At 34.4% G+C, this 21,664-nt stretch overlaps 1 protein-coding gene and 1 long non-coding RNA gene across 2 annotated transcripts in view; one reads left to right on the top strand and one right to left on the bottom strand.

Moving 5' to 3' along the window:
• The first annotated feature begins 8,023 nt into the window (after positions 1-8,023).
• On the top strand, positions 8,024-13,954 carry LOC128247335 (uncharacterized). Its single transcript, XR_008263725.2, has 2 exons — positions 8,024-8,210; positions 11,492-13,954. It is a non-coding gene; the product is annotated as an uncharacterized LOC128247335 (long non-coding RNA).
• A 1,131-nt stretch (positions 13,955-15,085) lies between these two features.
• The window catches only part of LOC106870146 (uncharacterized), a 268,004-nt gene continuing 261,425 nt past the window's right edge, over positions 15,086-21,664 (bottom strand). The window contains exon 5 of the mRNA XM_089348928.1: positions 15,086-17,888. The gene's annotated coding sequence lies outside the window, so the exon portion shown is untranslated. The remainder of the gene's footprint in view (positions 17,889-21,664) is intronic.

Raw genomic sequence — 21,664 nt, 5'->3', positions numbered from 1 at the left:
TTACAGATTCCATCTATTTTATTAATAATGTTACCCCAACCGCTACTACGATGTTCTTGCGATAAATCTACGGATAGCAACAGGTAATCGAAACTGTGCCGGTGCTTTACTCATCGTCTATTTATACGTTTTGTATAATTTTTCCATTATATATATATATATATATATATATATATATATATATATAATCACACACACACGTGTGTGTTTGTGTGTGTGTGTGTGTGTGTGTAACAAAACCTCCATAAATTAGAAAACCGTTAAATATTATCCTAGCCAGAATTAAAATCCTCGTGAAAGACAATCACACGATATCAATGTATAGTACAATATAAACAAGAAAATCACCATGAACCAAAAAGTCGAGTTCCATCGTACGAGAATGAAGGACAAAATAGATCGAGAACCTAAGACACAGAAGATTCACAGACAACAAGCATAGCATACCTCAATCATCATTTACCAAATGGATATCATTAAGATTCCGATATTGGAACAGTACAATTCAATGCTGCGTGGGAATTAATAGACAAAGATCAAGAACGAAACATTAGGGTATGTTCATTACGTCTACGCTAGCTTATTACAAATACAAACATCAAATCTCAAACATAAATTATTTCATGCCTATAGCTATGGAGTACAGGAATTAAAAAGACTAGGTATAGAACATAGAAATATCTTAAGAATAGACATTGCAACCCCAAGAATTATTGAACTTAAAATGCACTCTCAAACTAAACGCATTGAACAAAAATGACTGAACCTACTCAAATTTTCACGTTACTGAGACGCCAAAAAGGAAAATAAGAATAACCTAAGGCATAATAAACCTACAATTTCAAATATATAGATTAATTAAAGAACATAGACCAATAGACATTGCTACTTCACAATCTTTAACATATTTCAAGCACGAAAAGATAAACTAGCGTAAACTAGCAGAATGATATTTCTTTAACTACGAAGCGTCAATCGTCTTCAAATGCCTAAACATATGGCGAGCCATATGTATGTATTAGGTTGGGAAGAAAGTCTTGTCACATCTCAAGATGGAAAAAAAAACAAAACAAATGCTTCTTTGGCCTTAATTGATACATTTAATCAAGTTAATATTTCTCCTCATTAGTGATAACGAGATCCCATCTTTTTCGCAAATTGATTCCTCAGGCGTAAAATTCTTCAGGTTTCAAAGGAAAGAAACAGTCAATTTCATTTTTAACCTATTTACAATTAATAAACTGTCTTCCCTTAAAATAATGTTATAAGGATCTGAAAAGATGAGAGACAGGCAAAGTAAGGTCAGAAACGGAAGGAGGATGAAACAAAAATTTTCATATTTAGTGCCACGATCATTTCCAAGTGACTTGCGTAATAAGCAGTCTTGCATCATCAAGTAAGATCACCCATTTACAATCGACCAATGATGGGCGCTTTTTCTGCACATTTTTGTATTGTGCTGCCAATCAACGACAATACTTTTCTGAATTAACTGTTTTGTTTTGGCCTAACAATTTATGATATATTATAACATTTATATTCCCACAAATCACAGAGGATAACTTTTTGGGGGTAAAGTCTTAGTTTAGGAATTCTTTTTTATTGGATGTTAACCACTGTCGTTTCCGTTGCATTTGATTATAGAGAATCCACTTTTCCTTATTTGCGATGATTCTACCTAGGAAAGGTTCGTAACGGAGAAGCAGATGATGAGTGGCCCACTGACCAAGTTTAGACACTTTTCTTATGATTTGAAGTGAACTGTTTTGTTAATTCTCGAGCAGTTTGCTTTGGATTTTCCTCAACTACAGTTTTCAGAATCTCAGTATCGACAGAACTCGGTCGTCCAGATTGAGCGGAATCTGAGTGAGAAAAATTTCCCAAACGAAACTGGCCAAACCATCTCCGGACACTTAAAACTTCAATACGAATTTAACCGCTATCAAATGAAGTAATTCTACAAAGATAGAAATATAACCATTGGAATGTAAAAAGATTATTCTTTTTACTGTGAGTATTGAAAAAAGTACCCTGAAAATGATCATGTCAAAAATGCAACAGGTCTTTCTTTCCAACTAATATATATTTTATATGAAATTGATTAAATCAATGGGAACTACTTTCAAAAGTAGCATTTAATACTACTATTTGTTTATTTAATACTTCTATTTGTTTATTTAAAAATTAACATGGCACAATAAAGATCGTTTCCACACAAAAGTCATTATCAAGGACACACATACACATATGTATACATGTATGTATGTATGTATGTATGTATGTATGTATGTACGCAGGCGCGCGCACACACACACACACACATTTATATAATATACATATATATCCAGCCATACTTACATACTTTCATATACATACATCCACACACCTATGAAACTCTGTGTGTGTGTGTGTGTGTGTGTGTGTGTGTGTGTGTGTGTGCAATAGTGTAAGTTTTCTAACTTGCAAGATATGCCTGTGGTGTGATTTTGCTAACTGGCATGATACAACCAGTGTGTGAATGAACGAAATAGAATTTGTTAATTGATAGAAATATGTGGCACGTAAAACTTCACAGAAATAAAACTCAATGGAGATGTGTTATTCGCCTTCCAAAGGCACATAGACAAACATACAAACAAACAAGCAGACAAACACTCTGACAGTTAAACAGGCATAAAGTAGTTATCTGTAAGGTGTAAGCTTTCTCAGGAATGAAGATCTCATTTTATATTTGAGCATGTTGCACTACCTTGATGCAAACACTCAGGAGTTTCTTTGCATGTATGTATTTATGTATGTATGTATGTATGTATGTAGGTATGTATGTATGTATGTATGTATCTATCTATCTATCTATCTATCTATCTATCTATCTATCTATCTATCTATCTATCTGTCTGTCTGTCTGTCTGTCTGCCTGTCTGTCTGTCGGTCTGTCCGTCCGTCCGTCCGTCTGTCCGTCTGTCTGTCTGTCTGTCTGTCCGTCTGTCTATCTATCTATCTATTTATCTATCTATCTATCTATCTATCTATCTATCTATCTATCTATCTATCTATCTATCTGTCTATCTCTGTCTCTGTCTGCCTGTCTCTGTCTCTGGCCTCTCTCTCTATCTCTCTCCATATATATATATATATATATATATATATATATATATATACACACGCACGCACGCACACACACACACACATGATAGATGTAAATAGACACACTTATAATCATTAAAATTTATTTAAATCTGAAATCATACATTCAAATTATTTATTATTATAATGTGAATATCTAAGCCCCATATTCCATAAAGAGTCTTCTTTAATCATTTCACCAGAGCGGTGGTGGGGGGACAAACACAGACACACAAACATATACATACATACATACATACATACACACATATATATATATATATATATATATATATATATATATATATATATATATATATATATATATATATATATATATATATATACGACAGGCTTTTTTCAGTTTCCATCTACCAAATCCACTCACAAGGCGTTGGTCAACCCGAGGGTATAGTAGAAGACACTTGTCCAAGTGGAACTGAACTCGGAACCATGTAGTTGGGAAGCAAGCTTCTTACCACACAAACATATCTGCACCTCGACACAACCACACCTGCGCCTCGACACAGCCAGGCCTGCGCCTCGACACAGCCATACTCCTTCTAAGGCCTCCAATGCTGGAATGGTCAAAGGATAGAGGCCATATTAATATGGTTCATCTCTTCTTGGTCGTAAAAATTTGTTTGCATAGAGCCAACATCCCTACCTAGAAAAAGGCAAAGTTACAGAAACATCAATGACAATTCAAACCAACAAGACCTGCGAACGGAAGGGCTTCCCTCAAGGATCTTGAACTCAAAGGGAGGTGGAAGAAAGTACGCTTTAAAAGTAGCTGGAGGCAGTATACTGAGATAGAGCTGAAAAAACAGAGAACAAATGAAGAGAAGCAGGAAAGACGACTTAGAGCCGAAAACAATGGAGAAAAGTTGTTGGTGGCCTAAGCTCCATACGGAGCGAAGAACTTGATTAAGTAAGTAAATCACCACTTGTTTCTTTGAGCTTTATTTTTTTATCTGTTTTTAGGTCAAGTAAATGCTTGAAGTATTACATTAAATACTGTCATACACCATGTCTAGCTTTCTGCCAATTCCAAATAGGTTATCTGTTCAATTTCAAACAATGAAGCCATCAATAATTTGTCGGATAACATATCTACAAACATTGTCCTTCCGTTCAGGATTAAAAAAAAAAACAAAAAAGATATTGTACGTGAAATATCAATACTTTGCGCTCTAGATAGATGTAATGGTATAATCCAACTTACTTCAGTAATTTGCAGTGATCCAATTCTCTCTGATTAAATTTTAAAAAAGACAAAGCAACGACAGATATGTCAGTTATATTTTCCCAATTATATTTTTATTGGCGAATATGAAATAACGATAAAAAAATTCATTGGTATTCCGACTTTTATTATTATTATTGTTGTTATTATTATTATTGTCATTATTATAATAATTTTTTTGTCGTATTTGTGGGAAAAAATCAATATTTTCAGATTAAAATAGATATGAGCAGAGGCAAAGAGAAAACAGTTAGCTATGTGATATTTGTCAAATTGCTACAGTCGGGTTTACAAAAAACCCAAATGGAATGTGTTGCACGTGACCGAGCTACGGAAGGTCGTCTGAAAGAATATTCCCTTAGATAAAATTCTGAATGATTTTGTTTTCTCTTCTCAGCAAATATGGTTCCACCGGTCATTGATGTCCCCACAAAGAAAAATGTTCAAATTTTATTTTGCATTGAAAGAGCATCTAATGAGCATAAAAAGGATATAATTTATAAAAGATTAAAAAAAAACAGAACAAATCAATCCATCAACAAAGAAACATTATTATTATTTTTTTCTTTAGAATTATTACCTCGTTGGATAGTGAGTGAACTCTCAAATGATGTTTCTGCTTATGTTAGTCTTAGGACCACACACACACACACACACACACACACACACACACATGCATGGACACACTCACACACACACATGCATGGACACACTCACACACACACACACACACACGCACGCACACGCACACACACAGACACACAGACACACACACACACACACACACACACACACACACACAAAATGGCTTATGTTTTTTACGTTTACAAAATAAATAATGTACAAAAATGAAAAAAGAAAACAATCCATGGAAAGTTCCATAGCCAAATGCGAATGCGATAAATAAAGTTTCCTCTTTCTTTTTCCTCAAGCTTTCGCAAATTTGCAAAAAAAAAAAAGAAAGAAAAAGAAAAAAGTAAAACAAGCAAAAAAAAAAAATTTATATATATTCGACCAGGAAAGCAAAGGAAAATAAAATATTCAAGCGAAAAATGTTTTCGGTTATCAATTCCAGATTCACCTTATTTTTCATCGAAATTTCAAGAGAGAATTCGAAGCTATATAATGCATTTTTCCCCCCTTTTTTTTTCAAAGTTTCTTTGCACGCCCAATTTCGAAAATTGAAAAAGGTCAGTGTTTTCTAATTAAATTAATTAAAATTTAAAGATAGCTTTTGGCAATGAATTAAAAATGTTGTGGCTTTCTTAAAACAACACTCAAATTTATATACAACAATTTTGTTTTAAAGAAATTTGGATATACAAATGCATCACACCTTCTTGATTCTCTGCGTACGAGTGCCTGTATACGTACATATGATTGTGTGCACGTGTGTGTGTGTGTGTGTGTGTGTGTGTGTGTGTGTGTGTGTGTGTGTGTGTATGCGTCTCTATTGGTGTGTGAACGGTATTTCTCTCTATATATCTAACTCTCTCTCCCTTCCACTACATAGTACTACTACTACTACTACTACTACTACTACTACTACTACTACTACTACTACTACTACTCTCACACAATCCTTATGCATGTACATACACACACACGCACACACACGCGTGTGCATGCGCGTATACTCAGACTTGCATATAGGCATACACACAGGAGGTCACATTCAAATCATCTTAATGTAGAACTTCTAAAGTGAGAGCTAATGATTGCATATACCATTTTGCTGACATGATATATTACTGTGAACTAATTTACTATAATTCACAGTTACATCTATGAAAATGGAGCTCAATTTCTTACATACTACTTTGCGTTTATTTGGTGATGAAAAGGCGAGATGCTATGATATGCATGCCTTTCCCAAAAGCATTTGAGGTATAAGTAAACTAAATTAGCACAGCCGGATATCGAAAGTAGGCATATTTAATTCAATGGCGCCCATCATATTATAAGTTATATATTAGAAGTGCTTGTTCTTAAATTCTACTCATGATGCATGCAAACACCGCACAGATAACCGGTACATCATAGCTATCAACTATTGTTACAATTTTTCGAACACTTGCGGCACTGATATTACACCACATTGGTGTACTACACTAGCAATGATATAATGATAAAGTGCTATACTATACTAATAAATTTGCAATAATAGTGATGTAAAAAATTTAATGTTTTTGTTTATAAACTGAACTACTGAATAAAGAAAACGCACACCAGTTAAACAGTTTCTTTTATTTGTCACCTGGAATTCAGCAAACAGTGAATTAGTGTTGAACATTTTGTAACAATTATTATGTTTTGAAGAGTATTTTTTTATTATTCATTTTAAAACATATATAATGATATAAATGATCGATGCAGCAGACGTTTTGATTCAAACAAAAATATATTTTAAATATTAATAAAGAAATTCAAGAATCGGAAAAAACCGTACAAGCGGCGATATTTCAAGAATTTGTGAATCTTGAATTTTGTTTATTTTCATGTATTTCTTTTCATCAGTAGTAAAGAAATCGTTGACATTTCCTTTATTGTCATATAATAAAACTTTATTTATATTATGTATTGTTATTAATATAATGGTTGATATTTCGTTATCACTACATTATATACACCACAACATAATTAACTCAATAATATGTATTTTCAGTGAAGTAAATGCTACCTCTTCACCGATGGAATCATAAGAGCATTGCCAATGATTGATATGTAAAATTCAAGTTGTTTAAAACATAAGAGGGTGAGTCGAGAGCTTCCATAGAATTATACCTACTTATAAAATTTAAAATCTAAATCCGGTTTCGGTACGATAAAATTTTGTTTTCAAGCAAATCATTTCTTGATATATATTCCTATTTTGATGACAATCTGTCTCGATACAAGCTCTTTACTGCCATTTTATGTCACCATTTTGAAAATTCTCCTCTCACACACTCTCTTTTTCTCTCTCTCATTTACTCTCTCCCTCTCTCTCTCTCTCTCCCTTATCCTTTCTGTGTCTATCTCTCTTTCTTGTTCCTACTACTTCACTCTCCCTCCTCACGTAGGTTTTTTTTTAAAATAGACTTTTACTTTGCATCCCAAATTCATTTCTTAATTTCTCATCTTCAGTACTTCCTAAATCTAACGTGCCTACGTCGGATTCAAGCGAGTAAACCATTAATGCTTCAACATTATATCCATGTTTCTTCCACTTTTGTAATTGTTTTGCTATTACAAGTGTCATAGTTACTCTACCATGATTAAATTATAAAAGATTGCCAACATATTCCCTATTCGTGGCAGAGTAAATCAACGAACATTTCTGTACAATGTTGGGCTTGTGAAAAAATATATAAAGTAAAAAAAAAAAAAAAATCAAATCGTAAACTAAAATAAAGAATCACACACACTCGCGTGCTCACATATACATTAAAGATAATTGAACAGTTCTCTGTAAATATTATATTTATGATTGTTGTTTGGCTTTATTAAAAAAAAAAACGTAAGAAAGAAGCTGATCAATGAAATTCTTTCGAATGAACGTTAACATAGAAGCTATTTCTATGATAACATTCTGACATCCATTGCTTTTTAATTATGATTTGTTTTATTAACCTCAAAGCTGATGGATGAGAGGGACATTTCAAACGGTAACAGTAGGGCAATAATAATAATAATAATAATAATAATAATAATAATAATAATAATAATAATAATAATAATAATAACAATCCTTTCTATTATAGGTACAAAGCCCGAAATTTGGGGGATGGAGATAGTCGATTACATCGACTCCAGTACTCGACTGGTACTTAATTTGTCGACCCCGAAAGGATAAAAGGTAAAGTTGACCTCGGTGGAATTTGAACTCAGAACATAAAGACGGACGAAATGCCACTAAGCATTTTGTCCGGCGCGCGCGGTAACAATTCTACCAGCTAGCAACCTTAATAATAATAATAATAATAATAATAATAATATTGAAGCATGACCAGCAAACAAATGTCACCTGAGTCTGCTGGCTGTGAACAGCTGATACTTTCCATCATACCCAGCAAAATAAGCTGTGAGTTTTTCATATAATAATAATAATAATAATAATAATAATAATAATAATAATAATAATAATAATAATAATTTCTTCGGAAGAAGAATAAAGCCTATTGCTTTTATTTCCTTCCAATCAACCGCTTGTTACACATTTTGTTATTTTATATGGGTCGTATGTTCTTTATATTGTAACGAGAGTTGCCATTACAAAGGAAAATATATGCTCGTGTGGTTTTTTAAGAATCAAATTACCATGTCTGATAACTCAGTTGATGAATGACAGTAACTTCAGCAAAAACTGTATTAGAGTACATTTCTAGCCCTGGTATTGAACTCAACTCCCAAAGCTTTCGCTGCTGAGAGTATTAAACTTTACCTTTATTATTTCACCTGTTTGCAGCCGATATTTCATGTATCGTTCGGTTGGTGAGTGTCATTGCTCATTGGAGTGAAAGGAAATCACTGAAGATTTCATTTTTATCTGGTGTATATGTTGGACAAGTCAGATGTAGTAAACCCATCACATTATGCTCTTTTTCTTTCTCTTACTCACACACACACACACACACACACACACACACTTTCTCTCTCTCTTTCTCTTTCTCTCTCTCTCTCTCTCTCACTGTCTATTCCCCTCTCCCTCTTTTATCCACAATATTTTCCTTTCTCCAAGAGTTATACTCATCTGTTGAAGGAACTTTTATTCATACTTCAGTACGAGAAGTTGATAAAACGTTTGTCTGATTTACAAAGTTCTTGCTGCTTGTGTCTCCTTCCACAGTTACTATGCCAATATTTCATTTAACTCTAGGCCGAGCAGATCCTGTGTGAAAGCGTTTCGTCTACACAACAAAACACGGCATCCATTAACAAGGGATACTAATTATTGACTGCTTGATTAATTAATTGCTACCAATTAATATCATTCAGATATCGTCAAAAGAACGCCGCGTTGAATCTTGTATCGAAGAATTTCTGAATTTAGAAATAAAAATTCCAATTGTTAAGACTACTATATTTAATATTGGTTTCAAATTTTGGTACAAATCCAGGCGAGGGGGCAAGTCTATTATATCAACCCCAGTTTTCAACTGTTCTTACTTTATCGATCACGAAAGGATGACCTCGGCGGAATTTGAACTCAGAACGTAAAGACGGAGAAAATGCAACTAAGCATTTTGCCCGGCGTGCTAACTATTCTGCCAGCTCAACGCCTTCTCCATAACATTTAATATTGAAATGACGCTGTACATGAAAACATTGTCAGCAGTTATAATTTGGCAGGTTATTGTCATATTTACATATATACATATAGGATGCTTAAACTGAGGTCAATTAAATCAACTTCCTGTTTTTGATTTCATCAACCCTGGGAAAATGAAGTAAAATCAACGACAACGGGCCTTTGAACTAAAATATCGGCGCTCTACTGATTCCAACGTTCCAAAACTATGTTTTGTGACATAATATATAATGCATAAAAAAATATGTATGAAGAACAACAATGTGTAATGTACATAAAATGATCATGTAGCAGTGTGCAGTCACGTGAATTTGTGTGTATATGAACATGTGACTGAAAGGAGAGAAAGATTAGAATCTGATAAAGTGTTATATACTTATATTGTGTGTCTGTATACGTACATACACACACATATGTGTGTGTGCGCGCGCACGTGTGTGTATGCGTGTGTGTATATATGTGTATATATGCAAGTATGTATATATTCACATATATACACATATACATATATACACACATACGCATATATATATATATATATATATATATATATATATATATATATATATATACATACATATATATATATATATGTCTGTATGTGTGTGTGTGTGTGTGTGTGTGTGTGTATGTGTGTGTGGTGTGTATGTGTGTGTGTATATACACATGCGAACGCATATGTTAATGATGACGAACAGCAGAAAGAGTACTCAATATCGGGGGTCGGGATTAAACTGTTTGTTACATGATGCCAGAGAGAGCATGCTGATATTCAAACTTTCCTGCCAGCAGGAAAAGAATCTTACTTTATTTGTTCATTTGAACACAATAAACTTTTTCTGCTCACAAGAAACTTCGAGTCCCTGTATATTTTGACTAACTTTACATAATATAATACGTACACACACACGCATACGCACGCACGCGCGCGCACACACACGCATACGCACAAACATACATACACAACAAGCGTATATGTGTGTACCCGTGTGTACGAGTGAGTGTTTGCGTGTGTACATGTACGTGCAAACACTTGAGTGTAAAAGAGAAAGTGGCAAGAAAGAACTCAATATCAAAATTTGAGTGTTATATGATATTAAAAGCGAGAAAAAAAATTCACAACAGTTACTTCAGCTTGCTAGTTTCTTATTAGATCGTACGAAGATCGGAACCATGAAATTCGGTGCAAAAAATTTGTGATGTTTATGCATATATTTATATATTATTTATATTATATGATCGAACGCCGCGCATCCTTTTCCAAGTAATTGTGTATACACACACACACACACACATATATATATATATATATATGCATGTATGTATGTATGTATGTATATATATATATATAGTGAGAGAGAGAGAGAAAGAGAAATAGATAGATAGATAGATAGATAGATAGATAGATAGATAGATAGATAGATAGATAGATAGATAGATAGATAGATATTGTGAGTACAGTTAGATGTTTGAGTACTACTGCATGAGTTAGACCTTCTGGTAGATTATTATTATTATCCAGTCTGGTTCCAGTATACGGTTTCGTTTACTACTATACTTCGCAGTGTTATTAGTTATACAGATCATAGATGGTAGAAAAGTATGATAAATACCAATGTAATTTTTTAGTTTTTACGTACATTTCACCATTGCAGTTATTTGAAACCCATCACTGGATGTTCCAAATGCTTTTAGATGCATAACGGCAATAGATCAGGGGAGCACCATATTGCATTCTGTTACAGAGATCTAATATATCAATATTTGCATACACACATACAGTGTTCGGGCAAAATTTGACGATTCATTACGTTTCCGTTTTGTTTCAGGGACAGCGTGATGCATTGGTGAACAGTCAACAGCGTTGGAGAGCATAAAGATTAAAGATGTATTTGAGAAAATTTGTATGACATGGAGGACTGGAAGCTATCTGAATATACGAAAAGTGTTAACAGTATCATGATGATTCGTGCCGAGTATCAAAATGCTGACATCATGACTGCTGCTCAATGCTCTGTCAACATTGCAAAGGCTGTAAGACGTAACGTGGACATCATGAACACCAAGATTCCTCCAAACTCTGATGGCCTTTCGGTGTGTCTTCAGTGATGGTGATATCATGCAGCCCTACATCCTCGAACAGAGCCTTAGGTTCAATTCAGATGGCTATGTGAAGTTGGTGGAGGCTGTGATCAAACCCTGGCTGGAGAGCGTTGCTGCTGGAAGACCATGTGTGAAATGGTTGTCGGAGAATTTCTACGACGTAACCAGCCCCAATCTCTGACTTCCTAATTCCCTTGATTGTAATCCCACGGATTAATGTGTGGGGCGCAGTTGAAAAAGAAAGACACCAACCGTCCTCTCTCCAGCATCTAGGACGGGTTGGTATATGTCCTTTTATCGTTTATCGTATAGAGTGGACGCTCAATACGAAGTTTTGAACTCATTATCTTGTGGTCAGTAATCCATTACCTTAAATTTGAAACCATTAAATCTGTAAACATTATTTTACAGGGTTTAGTCATTCGACTGTCGCCATGGCAGTGTATCACCTTCAAAAATTTAAATGATCATACTGACCTCAGTACGTATTTCAATCTGGCATTTATTTTCATCTCTGCTTGATGAACTGCTAACTTTGAGACATAGTGCGACACAATACTCGATTTAACAACAAATGTAAACACACACACACATATTAGGTGCAAGAATGACTGTGTGGTTGAGTTTACTTCCCAACCGCATGGTTCCATGATCAGTTCCTCTGCATGGTACCTTGGGCAAGTGTTTTCTACTATAGCCCTAAGCCAACCACAGACTTGTGACTGAATTTGGTAGACGAAAACTGCAGCATTGTTCATCAAAAAATGACCGAAAATCATGTTTATAAAGAACTGTTTGCTTCATACTCCTCGTGTGCCAATTCTGCTCATAAGAAAAAAAAAAAGAAGAAGAATACAATGTGGCTGTAGGTCAGAACACCAGGGCAACGCCGAGATGCATTGCTAGTATGTGTGTGTGTGTGTTTGTGTGTGAGCACCTGCATCGCTAAAAATAGAAATCAAAAATACCTGTGCCACAGAATAGTCACAAAATTGATACAAACATGATAGGAAAAAATTCAAGTGAACAATAAAATAGGTCTTACCTTTGCTAGATCAATATATACATATATACTTTATATATATACTTATATATATATATATATATATATATATATATATATATATATATATATATATATATATATATATATATATATATATATATACATATATGCACACACTTTTCCTACATATATTTTACTACTTCCTCAATAAACTCGTGTGTTATCGGAATACAGGATTTCCAATCGATAAAATAATAAATTCCGAATAAAAGCGACACAAGAGAAAAATAGATTTTCTCATTAGCATAGGATTCTGGCTATCAATACTACTCTGTGTGTGTGTGTGTGTGTGTGTGTGTGTGTGTTTACGTGTGTGTGTGTGTGTGTGTGTGTGTGTGTGTGTTTACGTGTGTGTGTGTGTGTGTGTGTGTGTGTGTGTGTGTGTGTGTGCGCGCGTGCATGCGTGCGCGCGTTCGTACACATGTTTCTACAGACACACATTTCCAGGTAAGATCAGGTAAAACTGGCTTTATATTACACATGCAACATTGCAACATTATTCCCATGGAAAGCATGGTAAAAGTGCTTGTACGTGTGTGTGTACACATACCGAAATATATACATGTATATACACGTACCTACATATACATATATATGTATGTGTGGGTATACGCATATGTGTGTGTGTATATATACCTGTATACTTATATTTACATTGCTGTCTAAGCGAAATCATTTTATACATATACATACACACACACACACTTATGTATATATGAGTAGATATGAGCAGATATGAGTGTGTGTATGTATGTATGTATGTATGTATGTATGTATTGCGTGTGTGTCTGTATATGTCCATGTATACTCATACATACATCGCTATATCAAAGCAAAATCATTTCATACATACTTTATACACACACACATATGTATATATGTGTATGTATATGTGTGTATGTATTATGTGTGGGGAGTGTATGTATTGTGTGCGTGCGTGCGTCTGTGTGCGTGTGTGTGTGTGTGTGTGTGTGTGTGAGAGAGAGAGAGAGAGAGAGAGAGTATATGCATGCTCTCGTGCTAGCTTATGTGTATAGAACTAAATGTTAGACTGGTTGGAAACGAAAGCTCTGTTTATGAGCCTTGTAGTCAATAATAAAAAAAACCTGTGTAACGAATAAAACTGGAATTCTATCTTTCAATAGAAAAATCACATTCAATAATTCAATCTGTAAGTAAGCTATTAAGTTTGTGTTAGGAATGAAAAAAAAAACTGTGCTACGGTGTGTTAAAAGGGTAGTAGCTCACTCACAGGTTAACTGCTGTTTCAACTAACACTGACGACTATTCTTTCACAGCATGTTAAAGGTTAACTGTTGTTAACTGTCCACTCACAACGCTGTTATCAGATTTAACTGCTGTCATTATTAACACACTTAACTGTTTCCATCACATGGTAAATAAGTTTATTGATATTCATGTCATATTATCACTATCAACTGCTAATTCACAACCTGTCAAATGGTTAACTCTTTAACGCTATTGTTCGACTTATTCATTGTTTCAACAAGTTAACTACACATATAAATGTGTGTGTGTGTGTTAATTCTTAGAATAAACTACTTATTCGAAGTTTCTAACCTACTTTAACATTTTAATTACTAAATTAGAATGTTTTTCACAGGTTAATTGCTATTATAATTTGTTGACATGTTAATCGTCAGTTACAATTAGAATGCTGGTTGGAGGTAAACACAATTAATAGCTACTTGTAACATGATAACTTGTTATTTCACATCATGTTCGGTAATTAACAACATAACGTTTGAGCAGGCAACTAAAATGACAAAAACCACAATATACAAATGCTTATGACATAACATTGGTATGTCATAAGCATTTGTATATTGTGGTTTTTGTCATTTTAGTTACAAAATAAATTAATTAATTCAACGGAATACACTGTCTGCAAGTCGATGGATACCGCATATTCCCCTCCATTTTCTTATTGCTATATAAATTTAGGGTAAAATAACCCCCCTTTTACCCGCACCCACTTATTACACTTGGTATAACACTAGTATAACAATAATTAGGTACCCTCCCAGCAGTATTTTGGACAGATACTATCCCTTAGTGGGTTGAATCCTTAACTCCTAACTCTCTCTCTATATATATATGTATATGTATATATATATATATATATATATATATATATATGTATATATATATATATATATATATGTATATATATATATATATATATGTATATATATGTATATATATATATGTATATATATATATATATGTATATATATATTTATGTATGTATGTGTGTGTGTATATATATATATATATATATATACATGTGTCTGTGTGTGTTTGTATACACTCGTGCACACACAGACAGACACACACACACACACACACACACACACACACACACACACACACACACACACACACACACACACAACCAGTTAGATAATTGTAAGTTTGTTTCTTCAGTGCCCAACTTTTCCAATTGTGACTCCGTTTCTACATTATTGATTTTGTTTTCCGACCTCAATATTTGGTGAAATACTGACCCAAAATCACACGGAGCATTTAATGCTGCATTAAGAATTTTTTTTATATATTTGTCTTAATTATGTATTCCCGTAATTAGGCACAGTTGTTGTCATCATCATCGTCGTCATCGTCGTCGTCTTCATCATCATCATCATCCTCATCACCGTCGTCGTCGTCGTCGTCATCATCATTATTATAAATCGTCACCTCTAACGGTAATAGCTTAGTCATCATAAACCTGACTACTACTACTACTACTACTACTACTACTACTACTACTACTACTACTACTACTACTAGTACAAGCGATTGCATATCCTTCGAGTTGTACTTATTGCAGATGCCATGATGGACACAATTTCAAGAAATCTTTTTTCTCAAATTTGTCTTCTATTTATATTTAAAATATATTTTAAATGTTATTTTATATGTGCATTATGTATGCATAAACACACACACACACGCACACATATATATATATACATATATACGTATATATATATATATATATATATATATATATATATATATATATATATATATATATATACAGTGTGTTCATAATTTAGCCTTAGAATTGAAAATATTCAAAAAAAAAAATTAAAATAAGGACAATTTACCAGAGTTTATTGGCAAAAAGAAATAAAGTTTTATTAGAAACGCAGCAAATCTAGACGCTACGATTCAATAAATAGTGGAAGATGTAAAACTAATTTATGACCTCTCCTCTCTCTCTTTCATTCTCGCTCTTACTCCCTCTCTCTCTATCTAAAATTTTAACCGAAGATGGTGAATTATATGTTATGATATTATTTATGAATACATCAATAACATTTTCCCAAAACAGCTGTCTTAAAGTTTAAACATTATATGTGTTCTCTTTTTACACCTAAGTCACAACTGGAACCAACCCTAGAGTCGGATCTACGGTTTAAATTAGGTTTGGTACTTACATTTCTACAGTATCCTACCAACACTTGATACTTTCATTGTTGTTTATCTTACTGAGAACTCTATGTTAACCTAGCCATTTCTGGCGCCCTACTTGCTGACATGCGTAGGTTCTAACGGATCTTTATAATTATGTTATACACACACACACATACACACACACACATATGCATTGAACATTCCTGTGATGCCATCATGCACACGACTATGGGTTATAAATTAACACACTGTACGATTAGCCCAAATAAACAAAGAAAATGCACCAACAAAAATAATTATTCTACAGATTTTAAATTAGACACTGAACAACTGTTACTGTTAGTGTGCTTAGAAGAAGGGCTCACAAGTTATTAAAGATTAAGAATTAATGAATGTAAAGTAAAAGAAACAGAGAGAAAAGGAAAAAGAAGTCTTTCATTTTATTTTTAGAAAGACACAAGAGCATTAGTATTCATTTCGTAAGTCTCCAAATATTTGTTGTCCTATGTAGTTTAACCTAAATACAACATGGTTCGATTCTGAGTGATGTGAGAAAAACGTTTCTTATTTGATTTCTGTAGCACAAGTACAGGGTGTTCACCTTGAGGTATCATTGCATAACAAGTGGATGTACCTTACAAAGTGCATTATACACATACGTTAGACATGCCATCTTTGACACCCTTCCAGCAACTCCAGGATAGGTGGATTTCTCCAACCATCTAAGGGAATTTACCTAGGAGGGGGCCACTCCAAAGTAAGACCTACAGCTTGCTGGTCACTGCAACGGTCTTAGCCTGCAGACCCACTGTGGTCAGACCTCCAAGTCTAAGGAGTGGGATCGGTTAGTATAGACTTACTTTCACTTTAAATCTACTAAGCACTGGTTGGAAGAAAAGCCCTGCAGCATTAATGATCAGTTTACAAAGTCAGTTGAGAGCGTGTCACACTCTCCCTCGTGGTCTTCGGACACGAATAAACTGCCATCATACATGCAAACATATGTACATAGTATAACACCCATCCAGAAAACACATATACACACATGCATGCATATACATGCACACATATATCTATTTAATCATACACACAAACACTCACCCACATATACATAATTATACATCCCTCACACATGCATGATGAAATATTACCAACAAAACTGTTGGAGCTTTGAAATATCATTCAAATTCTTCCTAGTACTGTCTACAGAAATCCTGTCGTATGAAAAGGGCCTTTCTCACGTTCTCACTTCTAAATGCTTGTAGTAGGATTTCAACACCATTCAATGAATCTTATACAATGGATATTTATTATGTAGGGTTATGTACAAACACCTCTGAATTTCGCTTTTCATTTTTTATCTTTTAACAGGAAAATAGCTGAATGCTTACTACTTAGGTGACTCCATACACTATTTCAATTAGCATGTGTCTTTTTCAAAATAGCCACTGTTGCTGTGCTGATGACGCCTACTAAAGAAGAAATACGAGTTCGCAGTTGTCCTCTTCTTCCAGGACAATTACACCGTCTTTAATAATATACCAAATTCGGAGAATTCTTGAATTTTCCTATTTGGAGTTAGTCCAAATTGTCATCACGTGATTGTTTAGCCTTCTCTGAAAGCAGAAATAATTTCAATAAAATAAGGACTTGTATGATTTTTAATATATCTTCATTCGTTTGATAAATATCTATGTGTACGTGTGTTTGAGTGCATGTGTGCGTATGTGCGTGTATGTATCTATGTGTATGTATGCTGTATACGCTTAAGTGCATGCTTGTGTGAATAAGGTATGTGCATTATGTTCATTGTTGGATGTGCCCACTTAATATACAATCATACCCCGAGGTAAACATGTTCAGGTGTTCCTAGTTGAGAAGGAAAAACGTTTATTCACTATAACTCTGAAGTGCGTGAGGGTAAAATGTAAAGGAAAAGAACTATCTGGAAACTTACGAATTGCACGTGAGTGCCTTAGTGTCTTCCTAAAAGTAAAAAGAAAGTCTTCTTTTCTCTTTTTTGCCGTTCTTTTTCTGTTTCTTTACATTCACTAATTCTTAATCACTCATAATTTTCGTGCAGGGCTTGTGGAAATTCCACACAGTAAGTCAGCATATTTGAATATCTACTTTCCCTTCTGCTGATGTATGTATCTGTTTATTCTCACAGCACCGATAAGCATTTAAACCCAATAACAAACCCCCCCCCCCCCCCCCCCAGAAAATTAATAATGACTGTATCCCAGCAGGGCCACAGTCTTTGGCCTGGAATACGTAAAAGATAAGTGTAACATACACAAATATATGCTAATTAAAGTTATTTCATTTTAGCTTGTTTACTCTTATAATACCGATAAGCATTTAGACTATATTTTTTTTAAAAAATGAATAATGGCAGTGCCCTGCATGGCCACAGTCTTTGGTCTGGAACATGTCAAGGATAAAAATATAACATCAACAGCTGTCTGCTATCTAAGATTATTTCACTTTAATTTAGCTATCCATCGATATATCTTTTATTGCATAAATTTATAGATCTTCGTGGCATTGTTTTATTATGTTAAAAATGTCGATTGTGCCTCCCATTTCAACACACAAATGCAGAATAATATAAACCTTTTCCCTCCTATCCCTCTCTCTTTCTCTCAAACTTTTTAATTTTCTAATTTTTCACTGATTCCACTATTTCTGTCTCATTTTTGTTTCTTCTTCTCCCCCTTTTCTTCCTCTCTGCATATCTTTCACCATTCGAGTTATTAACTCCTTTGGTGTAACACACGAACAAAACAATCAGACAGTAAGAACAGCAATAATAATATTCTAATGATTGTTCTATCTCTTCTAAACACATTAATGGCAACAAGTGTTCAGCACCTCACGTCAGATCTATGAGAACAATCCCTTTGATACGTATTTTGTTAACATGACCTTAGCGCTGATCTTCAGTCATGGAAATTTAATAGCCATGATTTGATACATCCTAACATCACCGGGGACCTTCGAAATGTAAATATATATTTATACAAAGTGAACTCTGTCTAGAGATAGTAATAAAAAATTTCTGATAACCAAAAGGTTAGCAAGATAATTGACACATACTGGTGTTAATAAATGTTATATCACAAAATTTCAAATGGTTCATTTACTTGCGATTTAATAGCAGTTAGAACGTTGCTCCACTTAATATTTTCTTTTCTTTTTTTGTGGGGGGAGGAAACTTTTGGGCATAGCTAAAACAAAAAATTATTTCTAATTATAATTCTAAGGACTGTTAGTAATCTGCTCGCTTCATGAAGCTCTTTGGGATTTAGCTCTAGTATTCTTACATGTCGTAGCTAGCGCAAGTACAGCATGTTTAAATAAACAGGTATTCATTATATATTAAAATAACTGCCTCAAAGTCCAATTGTTTTCCCTGCGTATTCAGTATAAAAAACCTTTTCCTTTTCTAACTTTATCTACAAAATGAATTCAAAATGAATTTTGATAAACACACACACACACACACACACACACACACACACACACACACACACACACACACACACACACACACACACACACACATAAACTAATGTTGACAATAACTATCATTCGCTTTGTTTTCTCAACAAATTTTTCTACCTATTTGTTTTACAGCGTTCACCCAATTCAAACCCCAACCAGTAATCCGTACATTCTTTCAGTTTTTCTCATCATCAACCATTTAAATGATTATATGATACATATTTGCTGGCATTTCTGAAGAACTGCCTTCGAGGAATGAAACCCGTTATGACATGTAACATTGATTATATGAACATACGTGCGTATGTATGTATGTATGTATGTATGTATGTATGTATGTATGTATGTATGTGTGTGTGTTATTATACTTGTGTGCATGTGTGTGAATGTGTGTGTGTGTGTGTGTGTGTGTGTGTGTGTGTGTGTGTGTGTGTGTGTGTGTGTGTGTGTGTGTGTGTGTGTGTGTGTGTGTGTAAGCTGTAAATACGTTTGTATGTGTACACAGAAAAATATATATTTACCCTCGCTCGTTGAAGGAGAACCTTGTGATGTATCCACTGGGGTGTATTAACACAACGCTGCTAAACGTATGCATACAAACAATACACACACACACACACGCACATACACACACACACACACGCACACGCACACACACACACACACACACACACACACACACATAAATGTCAACGATGATGGTATCACATTTTTTAATCATTGACAATCTTTTCAATAATCAGTAGAATTACAGTTCCGATCAATACGGTTGTCGTTTCCTTGTGTTGTTTTTAACTGTCTATGTTTAATAGTTTACTTAATCCAGAATAGCGTCGAATAGTATTCTTAGTCTTGTTGCGACTGTTGTAATATAAGTTTCTTAGATCGTTTGTATTATGCACTTGAGAATACGGCTGCTAACCGTACGTCTTTTTTAAAAGGCGCTACCATCCGGGATTTACTGAATCTTATTGGCATATCATGTCCTTGCCAAATCTGCGTTATAGAAGTCCACATTTTGAGCAAAACTTGCCTCATTAACAGAATATCTGGATACTCTACATGAAACGCTTTTGACGGTCGATTTATTTACTGCTATTATTGAAACGATCGCCACAGATTAGAAAATGTAATACCATCATCTTGAGCCCTTTGTTTACTTTTATACTCTGCGATGAATGTACCAACCTTATAACTGGTACGTTTCCTTCCATTTATATTTTGTGTAAAATGTTATTTGGAATAATGGGATAGTCTGTTAGCTAGTGTCTCGTATGGAGTACTTGTTTGTGGTATTTTCCTGGTTTTCCTAAATCTCTAAACTCAATGTGTATGCGTCTGAGTGTATTTGTGAGTATATTTACACGTACACACACACACACACACATACACACATACACCCCCCCCCCACAAACACACACACACACACACGCACATACACACACACGCACACACACGCACATACACACATACGCACACACACACACATGGTTCAAAATGTACAAAAAAACCCAGAAGATAGACACAGATGAGAGAACAATAAACAAAGCGTATTAGTTTGACGTTCAGGAAAAACGGAAAAGTCTTTCACGTTTCGAACCTACGCTCTTCGACAGAAGAATGGAGAAAGAAAACGAAGAGAGAAAGAAAAAAAAAAAGAAACGTGCCTGGATTAACTGTTTTACAAGTTGAACTGACCGAAAGGTTGTGGTTGCATGGAAAGGGAGACAGCAGTAACCTGGCTAAAGTATGTGAGCGAGCGTTGCGCGTGCGTACGCACGCTTATATGTGTGCATGAGCGCGCGCGCGTGTGTGTAAATATGACGTGTGGGAATATATATGTATGGGAGTGTGTGAGGCAGTGTAACATATGTGTGTGTGAGAT

Source organism: Octopus bimaculoides, chromosome 3, assembly GCF_046866305.1.
Source record: "Octopus bimaculoides isolate indiv1 chromosome 3, ASM4686630v1, whole genome shotgun sequence".
NCBI classification, from domain to species: domain Eukaryota; kingdom Metazoa; phylum Mollusca; class Cephalopoda; order Octopoda; family Octopodidae; genus Octopus; species Octopus bimaculoides.
This window is presented reverse-complemented; position numbering and strand designations above follow the sequence as displayed.